Source organism: Leptonychotes weddellii, chromosome 10 (genome assembly GCF_054177405.1).
Source record: "Leptonychotes weddellii isolate Sample4059 chromosome 10, ASM5417740v2, whole genome shotgun sequence".
Classification (NCBI taxonomy): Eukaryota; Metazoa; Chordata; class Mammalia; order Carnivora; family Phocidae; genus Leptonychotes; species Leptonychotes weddellii.
The window spans coordinates 54,659,897-54,666,201 of record NC_138378.1 but is presented as its reverse complement, the minus strand read 5'-3'; the positions used below and the strand labels follow the sequence as shown (position 1 = coordinate 54,666,201).

The window sequence follows — 6,305 nt, the reverse complement described above, 5'->3', positions numbered from 1 at the left end:
GAAATGGGCAGAAGACATGAACAGACATTTCTGCAAAGAAGACATCCAAATGGCCAACAGACACATGAAAAAGTGCTCAACATCACTTGGCATCAGGGAAATACAAATCAAAACCTCAATGAGATACCACCTCACACCAGTCAGAATGGCTAAAATTAACAAGTCAGGAAATGACAGATGGTGAGGATGTGGAGAAAGGGGAACCTTTCTACACTGTTGGTGGGAATGCAAGCTGGTGCAGCCACTCTGGAAAACGGTATGGAGGTTCCTCAAAAAGTTGAAAATAGAGCTACCCGACGGCCCAGCAATTGCACTACTGGGTATTTACCACAAAGATACAAATGTAGTGATCCGAAGGGGCACGTGCACCCCAATGTTTATAGCAGCAATGTCCACAATAGCCAAGGAAAGAGCCCAGATGTCTATCAACAGATGAATGGATAAAGATGTGGTATATATATAATGGAATATTATGCAGCCATCACAAAAATGAAATCTTGCCATTTGCACTGACGTGGTTGAACTAGAGGGTATTATGTTAAGCGAAATAAGTCAATCAGAGAAAGACAAGTATCATATGAGCTCACTGATACGAGGAATATGAGAAACAAAACAGAGGATCATAGGGGAAGGGAGGGAAAAATGAAACAAGACAAAACCAGAGAGGGAGACAAACTATAAGAGACTCAATCTCAGGAAACAAACTGAGGGTTGCTGGAGTGGAGGGGGTGGGAGGGATGGGGTGGCTGGGTGATGGACACTGGGGAGGGTATGTGCTATGGTGAGTGCTGTGAATTGTGTAAGACTGATGAGTCACAGACCTGTACCCCTGAAACAAATAATTATTATATGTTAATAAAAAAAATTAAAAAGAAAAACACTTAAAGAGTTGGTTTCCATAGGTTCTTAATGACTGTAACTAAAAGGAAGGGTTCTGTGGTCAAGTAAGTTTAGGAACCAGGTTTAACACAATTAAGCATTTTTTTTTAACCGTGGTATTTTTCAGCACCTTTGTTATGTAAACATGCATGATGAACACCCAAGGAAGAATTTGCTTTCTAGTATTTGATCCTATAAACCCTTTTCCCAGCGAATGCTATTCCTCAAGTAAAGGAAAAACAGTATTCCCAAACTCTGGTTCAGGAGTTAAAGACATTTTTGAGTCATGGTGCCTGATCCACTAAGGCAGTAATTTATGTTTTAATCGTTTTTTATTTTTCCTAAGTAAGCACTCCGCTGAATGTGGGGCTTGAACTCACAACTCCAAGATCAAGAGTTGCATGGTCTACTAACCCAGCTGGCCAGGTGCCCCCTAAGGCAGAAATTTAAAGCATGGTAACTGATTACCATACAGACCTCGGAGGTCTCAAAACACTCCCTTTTAAAAACTAGTATTTTGTAAAGTGGGATTGCAGGAGGCAGAATAGTGTACGGTTAAAACCCAGACACTGGAGTTGGACAGACCCAGGTTTAAATCTGTCAGGCAAGTTATTTCCTATCTCTAAGTGATCAGTGTCCTCAGCTGTGACATGGGGTTGGTGGGGATATTTACCTCCCCATTAAATGAGGTAATGCCTGGCTCTGTTAGCTATTGTTGATGTATATATCCCAACAGAGGGGCTAGTATTTGCCAACAGATAAGGAATCGGTCATTTTGTGCCCAACTGCTCTATCAGTCAGAGGCCTTGGTACCTCTAGGATGCAGTGGAAAAAGCACTGGAATAGGAGCCGACATCCATGGGTTTTAGAGCACCTTTGTGCTTAACTGAGCAGATGAGCAGAGAGGACATATTTACCAAGATTAGCACACTTCTGTGCCCAGTTTTCTCGTCTGAGAAAAATCAAAGCAGCAGCACACCTTTCCTGCTTGTCTCTGGGTTACTGTAAGGCCCAGAGAAGCTTGTGTACATATGATTTTCTTAAACTGGAAAGACCTACTGCTGTTGCAGACATAACTCCTTGAAAGTTTACTACAGTCCAGATAGCGTACTTGGTTGCCGGAGTCCAGCTCCAGCCGGGGTGTGTCTCTCGTAGGAAAGGACGGCATCGGCGAATGAGGAGACACAGACACAGGGTCAGGTTGCAAGCATCTCCTCCTGACAGTCTCGGAGGAACTTTATTTATATGTTAGGATATTTTTGTTTTTCCAAATCTTAGATCATTTTCTGGATTACAGCCATAGCCTTCTTTCATTTTTCCTTTGTAATGATTAACATGACCTTTACTGATTTCCGCTTATTGGCTTTCACTAAAACTAAAAAACAGTACGCAAAGAGAAAGGTGCTAGACAGAGCGTGACCGTTTTGTTATTTTGTTCTATAGAAACTAATTCTTTGTGGAATTAGTTTCATTATGATTGCTTAGATAGGCGTAACTAAGATGAGTAGTCACTTTATCATGAAACCCCAGAAATATTCCCACAATTATAAAGATTGCCATAAACAAAATGAAAGAGAATAGCAGGAGCCAGCTGTGGAGTCTCCTGTTTTCCGGATCGTCCCCCATACTTGGACTTTGTCAAACAGCATGAGTAGCTTGGTTTGCGCCACTTGGTCTTACATGTAGGGCCTCATTTTAATCTTCACTACGAGGTGGGTATTATTATACCAATTTAAGGGATGAGGAAACAGAGGCTCAGGGAGGCTAGATACTGCTGATTTCCCCCCCAAGTTCTCACAGCTAGTAAGTGGTAGAGTCAAGAATCAACTCCAGATTTGTCTGACTCCAAAGGTCCTAGAACCACTGTGCTTCAAAAATACCATTAAAATACATTTTAAGTTCAAAATCAGCATTGGCCACATACACTTTCTCCACTAGCATCTACAGACATCTTTTTGATATTGTAAAAATCTCTAACTTGGACAGCAGCCACCAGTTAAATGAAGATGCAGCACTGGGTAGAAAACAGAATGATCAACACAGGATCCAGCCTCTTAACTGGATGATGATTTATGGATACTGGCCAGCTGGTTAACTTTCCCTGGGACCTATGTATATTTGCTTCGATTATTATCATGACTAGCCTATGTCGGAGGGCACCAACTCGGAGGAAGTCGTAACCTGTGTTAACTGATCTCTAGCTCCTGAGAGCTCCTGGATGGCAAATTGATGTACACAGCAAGTGGCTTCACAGACTGGGGTAGAGCAAGGTCTGTGAGAGTGGGAAAATCCATATTAATGATATGCTATAAAACACTTTTTGTTAGTTATATATATTCCTTTACTTTCATTTCCCAAGAATAGCTCAGCTGTCAAAGCATTTCCAAGATTTCCATAGATTCGGCAAATACTGTGCGATCGAATTATTGCTCTGAGAGAAGTTGCAATTAAAACACATTAATCATTGTAACAAAGGATCCTTATTGAGGCTGACAAAGGTGGTGAAATCTGATGAATAATTAGTCTGGTTAATCTTTTAAAAGTGAATTAAACTGCTAACAAGTTAAATCACTATGATTTTCAAAATAAGCCTCCAGGGTGAGCAGAGAATGGGAATATTATCTTCATTTTTAAAAGATATTTTCTTCCTCATTCTTAATCTCTCGGCTTGCACTAGAGGCCCTGGGTTACAACAGTGGGGCCCTGAGGAGCAGCTGGGGGGAACAAGGCTGGTCAAGGTGGGAGGGCATGTTCTTCACTCCCCCGCCACCCCACAGTGATTTCTTAGTGTATCTAAAATGAACAGTAGATAGAAGAATCATGCATGGATGACCTTTAAATGTGATCCAGAACTAACATGGCACCTGCTCACCAGCCATTCTCAATGACCTAAAGTGGATCCATCACGTGGTTCTGATTTCATCCCCACCGTAAGCCAACCAACCATGACAATGGGGTCCTTCTACGATTTCCTCTTTTGCTCTTCTCTCCAGTCAGATGGCTTATTCTTCCAGACAACACCTCTTCTCTTTGTATTTCAATTACTCTGGAAGGTTTGCCACGCTCTGAAATAAACCAAGATGGACATTACAGACTGATAAGTCATGGGAAATGGACAGAATGGGACAATAATCATTTGGGCTAAAGTCTTTTTTTTTTTTTTAAAGATTTTTATTTATTTGACAGAGAGAGACAGCGAGAGAGGGAACACAAGCGGGGGGAGTGGCAGAGGGAGAAGCAGGCTTCCCGCCCAGCAGGGAGCCCGATGCGGGGCTCGATCCCAGGACCCTGGGATCATGACCGAGCGGAAGGCAGACGCTTAACGACTGAGCCACCCAGGTGCCCTGGGCTAAAGTCTTGACGTTGGCTGAGCCTCCACAATTCCGGGGAGTTCTAGGGGATGCTATGACGTGTTGTCCAGACCCCCTTCAGGAAGGAAGGACTTACTCCTCCAGCAGCAGGGAAAGCTGCTGGAATCTGGCCTTCGGCTGTTAGCCTTGAAAACTGCCCCTCCTCAACAAGGTCACACTTCCTTCCAGACGTAGCTGACATCCAATTGGCCAAATTACTTGGGGTCTTGACAAACAAACTGCTAAGAGAATAAGCAATACCCACAGAAAAATTAATATGTCCTGGGATCTCCCTAATCACTCTGGCAATTTCCAAGCTACTTTGATTATTCTTTAATCTCCTGGTGATGCCCTTGCCTCAGGTCACTGTGAGAGAAAGCCAAATTTAAATGGGCTTGCCATGAATCGGACCCATCTCTATCTTAGGCTTGAACCTAGGGAATCGTAACAGAACTGTAAAGTATCAAAGGAAAGTTTGGGAAGCAAGCTAAAACTGGACCTCAGAGAAAGGCGAAGAGGAATGGAGGTCACTTGGCCCAGGATAAGGGAAGTTCTGTTCACTCCCTTGCAACGCAAAAAGTCTATTATGAGGAAAGTGTTCAATTCTTTGACTTTCCATAGGAACAAACAAGATTGAAACAGAGAGGTCTTTACTAGGATTACCAACACTGAACATTGAAAACTTCAGAGAGATTAAATCAAACTAGTGTGTGTTTGTGTTCTATTTTTTATTTTCAGGATTGCCTTTAAAATATTTTATTTTGGGATGCCTGGGTGGCTCAGTCGGTTAAGCGTCTGCCTTTGACTCGGGTCATGATCTCAGGGCCCTAGGATCAAGCCCTGAGTTGGGCTCCCTGCTCAGTAGGGAGTCTGCTTCTCCCTCTCCTTCTGCCCCTCCCCATGCTCCTGCTCTCTCTCTCTCAAATAAATAAAACCTTAAAAAAAAAATATTTTGTTTTATTACTGTGTAACATACTCAGATGGTTGCAAAGTTAAATCTACAGAACAATGTATATTCAGAGAATTCTAACAATCCCTGATCCTCCCACCTTAATCCTTCCCTCTCCCACAGGAAGTAATTTTATGTTTTTACTTTGGTTTGGCCTATATTCCTTTTCAAAAAATATCTTTCTTCCTTTCTACTATTTCTCTTCAGTCTTTGTCTATTGTGCTTCTTCTGAGTTTTCCTAATTTAGTCTTTATTTCTGAAATAAATCTCTTTCCCTTTATTTCTAATTCTTTCCTGGGTCTATCACCTCATTTCCGAAATTTTCTCACTCCAAGTTGCCATTCTTTTAACTCTTCTATCATTTTCTCGATTTCTTTTAGCTTCTTTGAAGTATTAGGATATACTTTTCACCTTTTTTGTGACCATATTTTTCTAAGTGGTTGTAATTTGGGAGCGAAAATGCTTCCTTGATGCCCCAGCTTCAGTGACCTACATCTTCCCTCCTCTCTACAGGCCTCTACCCATCGCCAGGCTTTCCACCCCTCCCCACTCATCCAGGATCTTCCTCTACCAATTGCTGTCTTTTCTCCTTTTCTGTACTTTTAACCTCTCTCCCTACTGGAACTTTTCCTTCAGCATAGAAACATATTTGTATTTACCTATCTTTATTTTTTTTAAAGATTTATTTCTTTATTTATGAGAGAGAGAGAGCAAGTGGGGGTGGGGGTGCCCCTGTATCTACCTATCTTTAAAAACTATGATAAACTGCCCCCTTCCCACCCTATATCCCCCTTTAGCCATCTTCTTCGCTAATTCTTTTCTTAGCCAACCTTTTGCAAGGTTTATCGGTATTACTTCTTTTCCCAATTCCTCCTCAACCCATGCTGTCAACCCATGCCGTGTAGCCCATCTCTACACACCTCTGCTGAAACTCTTGCAAAGGTCCCCACTGACTTCCTTGTTGCTAAATCCAATGACTATTTTTCAGTTTTTATCTTATGGGACCCCTTTCTACTCTTGAACACAACTGACCATTTCCTCTTTCTACAAGTGCTCTCTTTTGCTAGTTCTCTTTCTCTGGTTTCTCCTTCCTTAGCCAATCACATACATTTGCTATTCTGTGGGGG

The 6,305-nt window shown here is 42.0% G+C and overlaps 1 long non-coding RNA gene across 4 annotated transcripts in view; it reads right to left on the bottom strand.

Annotated features, from left to right (window-relative positions):
* LOC115936614 (uncharacterized) overlaps nucleotides 1-6,305 on the bottom strand; it is an 88,674-nt gene that overhangs the window by 57,535 nt on the left and 24,834 nt on the right. For all 4 annotated transcript variants that reach the window (XR_014149260.1, XR_004072029.2, XR_004072028.2 and 1 more), the window contains exon 3: nucleotides 3,824-3,944. This is a non-coding gene — a long non-coding RNA (uncharacterized LOC115936614). The remainder of the gene's footprint in view (nucleotides 1-3,823; nucleotides 3,945-6,305) is intronic.